General features: G+C 37.4%; 1 pseudogene; it reads left to right on the plus strand.

The window, feature by feature from the left end:
• Positions 1–4,793: 4,793 nt before the first annotated feature.
• Positions 4,794–5,686, plus strand: LOC133065368 (olfactory receptor 4P4-like; annotated as a pseudogene).
• The last annotated feature ends 1,336 nt before the right edge of the window (positions 5,687–7,022 follow it).

A 7,022-nucleotide genomic window follows, 5' to 3' on the forward strand; every position in this document is an offset into this window, starting at 1 on the left:
CTTTATCACTGTGCCACTGAGGAAGCCGAATGTACCAGAAGCCCATACAAAGGAGCAAACTTTCCCCAAAGATGTGTTCTTTGCTCTTTCTTGCCCTCCATTTTGAAAATGCTCATGAAGAAGTTAATTAAGACACTTTCTGAAATTGTCACCCAGATGTTCCATATTTAAAATTATGACCTCATTGAAATCTAATGACATTATTAAACTGTCAGAATTTAGCATACATTTAGTTATTGAAGAGGACTAAAAATTATAGTGATCCTCCTGCCCTTGAAGAACAAATAGCCCTCATTCTATTTCATATGTACCAGAGACTGAAAAATCACTCTTAAGTTAGAATACTGAAATTTCATCTAAAACTTAAACCCCCCCGCTAAGTTTCATCTTTTATTTATTCTGCCCTTCACAGTAGATGTGAGACTGAGGAATTTACCATAATTGCACAAGTTAATTTTTCTTGGAATATAATTGCTTTACAATGTTGTCTTAGTTTCTGCTGCACAATGAATGAATACATATTCACTTTATGTACACATATATCTCCTCTCTCATGAGTCTCCCTTCCCCCTACCCATCCCACTCATTTAGGTCATCACAGAGCATCAAGCTGAGTTTCCTGTCTTTTATAGTGTGTTCCCACTAGCTAGCTAGCTATTTTACACATGGTGGTGCATATATGTCAATCCTAATCCCCCAATTTGTTTCACCTTCACCTTCCTTCACTGTGTCCACATGTCCATTCTCTATGTCTCTGTCTCTATTTCTGCCTTGGAAATAAGTACATATGTACCTTTTCCTTTTTTCTAGATTTCTCATATATAATTATTAATATATGATATTTGCTTTTCTCTTTTCTGGCTTATTTTATTCTGTCTGATAGACCCTAGGTCTAGCCACATCTCTACAAATGACCCTATTTTGTTCATGTTTATGGCTGAGTAATATTCCATTGTGTGTATGTACCACATCTTCTTTATCCACTCACCTGTCATTGAGCATTTCGGCTGTTTCCATGCCTTGGCTATTGTAAATAATGCTGCAATAAATACTGGGGTACATGTGTCTTTTTGAATTCTTTTTTTCTCAGAGTATATGCCCAAGAGTGGGATCATTGGTTCATACTGTAGTTTTATAGTTAGCTTCTTTAAGGAATATTCATACTGTTCTCTACAGTAGCTGTATCAACTTATATTCCCTCTAACCATGAAAGAAGGTATCCTTTTCTCCATGCTCCCTCCAGCATTTATTGTTTGTAAATTTTTTGATAAAGGCCATTCTGACTGTTGTGAAGTGAAACCTCATTGTAGTTTTGATTTTCATTTTTCTAATAATTAGTGATACTTAACATCTTTTCATATGCCTCTTGACCATCTGTATGCTTTCTTTAGAGAGATGTCGCTTTAGGTTTTCTGCCCATTTTTTGGTGGTTGTTTGCATTTTGATATTGAGCTCCATGAGCTGTTTGTATATTTTGGAGATTAATCCTTTGTCTGTTGCTCCATTTGTAAATGCTTTCTCCCATTCTGAATGTTATCTTCCCATCTTGCTTATGGTTTCCTTTGCTGTACAAATGCTTTTGAGTTTAATTAGGACTTATTTGCTTTTTTTTTTTTTTTAAATTCTCATTGAGCTAAGAAGTGGGTCAAAAATCTTGCTTATGTCAGAGTATTTCTCCTATGTGTTCTTCTAACAATTGCACAGTGTCCAGTCTCACATATAGGTGTTTAGTCCATTTTTATTTTATTTTTGTGTATGATATAGTAGGCCAGTCTTCCCAACACCATTACTGAAGAGACTGTCTTTTCTCATTGTATACTCATGCCTCGTTTGTCATACATTAGGTGCTCATATCTATGTGGGCTTATTTCAGAGCTTCTATCCTGAATCATTTGTCTATATTTTTATTTTTGTGCCAGTAAAATTCCATCTTGATTACTCTGGCTTTGCAGTATAGTTTGAAGTCATGGAGTCTGATACCTCAGCTCTGTATTTCTTCCACAAGATTACTTTGGTTATTCGGGGTCTTTTTTGTTTCCATCAGTCAGTTCAGTTCAGTTCAGTTTAGTCACTCAGTCGTGTCTGACTCTTTGAGACCACATGGACTGTGTTTCCATACAAATTGTAAAAATTTTTGTTCTAATTCTATGAAGAACGCTATTGGTAACTTGATAGGGATTGCATTGAATCTACAGGCTGCTTTGAATAGTATATTTATTTTCACAATATTTATTCTTCCAATCCAAGAACATAGTGTATTTCTCCATCTGTTTGTATTATCTTCAGTTTTTTCATTTCAGTGTTTTATAGTTTTCTGAGTATAGGTCTTTTGATTCATTAGGTAGGTTTATTCCTAGGCATTTTATTCTTTATGTTGCAGTGGTAAATGGGGTTGTCTCCTTAATTTTACTTTCTGCTCTCTCATTGTTAGTGTATAGGAATGCAGGGGATTTCTATGAATTATTTTTATATCTTTCAACTTTACCATATTTGTTGATTAGCTCCAGTAGCTCTCTGGTGACATCTTTTGGATTTTCTATGTGTAATATTATGTCATCTGTAAACAGATAGTTTTACTTTTTCTTCTCCAATTTATATTCTTTTCTTTATCTCCCCAGATTGCCAAGGCCAGGACTTCACAAACTATGTTGGATAATAGTCGTGAGAGTGGACATCCTTGTCTTGTTCATGATTTTAGGAGAATGCTTTCACCACTGAGAATGGTATTTGCCCTGTATTTGTCATAGATGGCCTTTATTATCTTGAGGTAGCTTCCTTTTATGCCCACTTTCTGAATAGTTTTTATCATAAGTAGTGTTGAATTTTGTAAAAAAAAAAATTTCTACTTCTATTGAGATAATTCAGTCAGTTCAGTCACTCAGTTGTGTCTGACTCTTTGTGACCCCATGGACTGCAGCACACCAAGCTTCCCTATCCATCACCAACTCCTGGAGCTTACTCAAACTCATGTCCACTGGGTCAGTGATGCCATCCAAGCATCTCATTCTTTGTCATCCCCTTTTCCCCTGCCTTCAATTTTTCCAAGGATAAGGGTCTTTTCTAATGAAACAGTCCTTCGCAAAAGGTGACGAAAGTATTGGAGCTTCAACTTCAGCATCAGTCCTTCTAACGAATATTCAGGACTGATTTCCTTTAGGATTGACTGGTTGGGTCTCCTTGCAGTCCAAGGGAGTCTCAAGAGTCTTCTCCAACACCACAGCTCAAAAGCATCAATTCTTCATTGCTCAGCTTTCTTTATGGTCCAACTCTCACATCCATGCATGACTACTGGAAAAACCATAACTTTCACTAGATGGACCTTTGTTAGCAGGGTAATGTCTCTGCTTTCATATATGCTAAGTTTGTATTCTTTAATTTGTTATAAGTATGGGTTATCACCTGGATAGAGAAGTTCCTTTAGCATTTGTTGTAAAGCTAGTTTGGTGTTGCAGAATTCTCTTAGCTTTTGCTTGTCAGTAAAGCTTTTGATTTCTCTGTAAAATCTAAGATCCTTGCTGGGCAAAGCAATGTTGGTTGTATAATTTTCTCTTTCATCACTTTAAATAGATCCTATCACTCCCTTCTGGCCTGCAGAGTTTCTGCTGAAAAATCAGCTGATAACCTTATGGGGTTTCTTATAAACTGTTTTTTGCTTTTCCCTTTCAGTTTTAGTATTTTTTCTTTGCATTTGCTTTTTATTATTTTGATTAATATTGTTTTGGTGTGTTTCTCCTATAGTTTATCTTGTGTGGGAGGACCTGTCAGAGCTTCCTAAACTTGAGTGGCCATTCCCTTTCCCACATTAAATAAGTTTCCAAGTATAATCTTTTCAAATATCTTCTCAGGCTCTTTCTTTTTTCCTTCTTCTTCCTGAGACCCTTAAAATTCGAATGTTAGTGTGTTAGGTGTTGTCTCAGAGTTCTCTGAGATTGTCTTCAATTTTTTTTATTTTGTGTTTGTTCTGCTCCTCAGCAGTCATTTCCACCATTCTGTCTTCCAGCTCAATTGCTCATTTTTTAAGCCTCAGTTATTCTGCTATTGATTCCTTCTAATGTACTTTTCATCTCAGTTATTGTGCCATTCATCTCCGCATGTTTTCCTTAGCCCTTCAATGTTTTTATTGAACATTTCTTGTATTTTCTCATTCTTTGTTTGCACTCTATTTTGTGTGATTTTGGATAATCTTTACTGTCATTACTCTAAATTCTTTTCTCATGTAGTTTAAAAAATATAAGAATATATTTTCTCTTCATATATTTGGTTTTGTAGGTTTTTACCTTGCTCCTTTGTCTGTAACATATTTTTTTCTTGCCTCTTTTTTTTTGTTTTTCTTTTTTTGAATGGGACTGTGTTCCTGTCTTACTGATTATTTGGCCCAAGGTTTCCAGCACTGGGGTTTGAAGAGAGTTGGGTAGAGGCAGGTCTTGGTGTTGAAACGTGTACCTCCAGGAGACCTCACTTAAGTTAATATTCTCCAGTCACTCAGAGATTCCTCCCATCTGCTTGGGCGCTGACATCCCTACCACTGTCAGCTAGGTTCCCTAAGGTGGGGAGATGCAGACTGCATTCTCCTTGGCTCCACCTCAATATTTCGATTATTTTTTGCTAGTATTGTCACTGTATGTCTTCTCTAATAAACTTGATGTGTGGGTGAGATGTTTGTATCATTTGGAAACATCAATATATATTTATTGACTAGATGAATGACTTTTGAAATACACAAATAATTTTAAAAAGTTCCATGTTTCAAGTATACTAAATTGCCCCTCTAAACGATCAAACCCACAGAGGCAATGGGACATGAAAATGTCACAGAATTTATCCTCCTGGGGCTTTTTACTGATGAGAATGTGAAAGTTGCCTGCTTTGTGCTATTTTTACTTTGCTATATTGCGATTCTCTAAGGGAATCTGCTCATTCTTCTCACCATCAGGGGCAGGTGCCTCGGTGAACAGCCCATGTACTTTTTCCTCAGCTATTTGTCCTTGATGGATGTCTGCTTCACCTCCACGGTGGCACCCAAATTGATCACTGACTTGCTGGCCCAGCAGAAGACCATCTCCTACAACAGCTGCATGGCCCAGATGCTTTATGCCCACTTCTTTGAAGTCACTGAGATCTTCTTGGTGGCCATGGCCTATGACCGCTATGCCGCCATCTGCAGACCTCTTCACTACATGGTCATCATGAACAGACAGCTGTGCTATGTCTTTGTAATGGCTTCTGCTATGGGAGCTTTTAGCCATTCATTCATGCAAGTATTAATTATTATTGAACTTCCTTTCTGTGGCCCCAATCAAATAGACCACTATTTCTGTGATGTATTCCCTTTGCTGAAGCTGGCCTGCATGGACACTAGACTGTGGGTGATTGCAACACCACAGGGATGTTGTCCATTTTGACCTTTGTTGCCTTGGTGATTTCTTACATCATCATCCTGTCCACCCTGAGGACTCGCTCATCCCAGGGCTGCCGCAAAGCCCTCTCCACCTGTGGTTCACACATCACTGTGGTCTTCATGTTCTTCTTGCCGCTCATCTTCACCTATGTCCCCATGGCTGATTCTGTGAGGAACGGCAAGGTCTTTGCCCTGTTTTACACCATTATTGTCCCCGTGTTCAACCCTGTCATCTACACCCTGAGAAACGTAGACATGAAGAATGCCATGAGGAAAGTGTGGGGCTGAGATAAACACTCTGTGGGAAAATTAACATCTGGCTGTCCTGCTCTTTGATGGATCTATTTTATCCACACAACGGTTAATGTTGACAAGTACAACAGATACAGAAGGATCGTGTGCTATCATTCAAACTTGCAACCCTGAAGAATGAAGCCCCCTCAGCCACTCTCCCCTGTCACTTGACTGAGACTGCACACAAAGGGAGTGGATCAGATGTCCTTTGGGTCCTTTCCAGCTCTGACACTCAGGAACATTCTGTCCTGTGTATTCCCTGACTGGACGAGTGCATTTCAGCACTGTTTTCAGGGAAAGTTGTGAAGACTGCATGGTTGGCTTTTCTAGCCTTTTTCAGGAAACAGATAATCTTGAGTGAGACATCTCTCACAGAGCTTTCTTAAAACACTTCGTTTTTTTTTTTTTTTAGGTTTCCACTGCAATAATTTCAAAAAAGCAATGCCAAAAGTTTTACAAGTGTTGTATACTTTAATTTTTTTTACAGTAACAAATCCTGCATCTAAAAAAATGTAATTTATATAATTATTCTATTTACACTACACTTACAGAAATTGTAATTAAAACTTAGTACCTTATTGTAGGTAATTAAAAGTCTTGAAAAATGAGCAATTCTTTTCATTTTTATAAATGCAATTCTATGACCATATTTATCACCTTATTTAAACAATATTCATGAGTATATAAAACTGATGTTCTTTGTAAATGTGCAACATGGAATATCTCCCATTCTGTGAAATGTCATGAGCTTAAGAAGGCATATAGCTGAAGAAATGGATGCTCCTGGGATGCATTTTGTTAATCCTCGGTCTCATCATGCTAATAATGTATCTTGATGGTGTCTTCCATTAGTCAAACTAGATAAATCTGTCTCATTTTCCCTCAGACAGGTTATCATTCTATGGAGAAATAAAGGTGATTAGACTAAGAAACAGGTATAGCCAGCTGACAACTGGGCATAAACTAAAATCTTTTTTGGGAACATTCAGGTGTTTCCTTAATTTAGATGAGAATCTTCAATCATCATGAATTTTGAAGAGAATTCTGAGGTCAGGATTCTGAAGCTTTCAGACATCTCTTAGGTGTCTAGGGTCAGCTAAGACTTAGAGGGTGTGTTCACCAAGTTCTCAACTATGAGAGACACAGACTTCTTATCTTCTGGTGCTCCATCTTCTTCACTTCACTAAGAAATTGTACTGTATACTCTTAAAGAATTATTGTCCCTTGTACAACAGGAATCTGCACTCTTAAATGAAGTATACATACGCAGAAATTAGGTATATCTTGAAGACTTCAGCAACAGTATTTCTCTTCTAAGAAGTCCCTGACA

The sequence above is a fragment of the Dama dama genome, chromosome 11 (genome assembly GCF_033118175.1).
Source record: "Dama dama isolate Ldn47 chromosome 11, ASM3311817v1, whole genome shotgun sequence".
Lineage (NCBI taxonomy): Eukaryota > Metazoa > Chordata > Mammalia > Artiodactyla > Cervidae > Dama > Dama dama.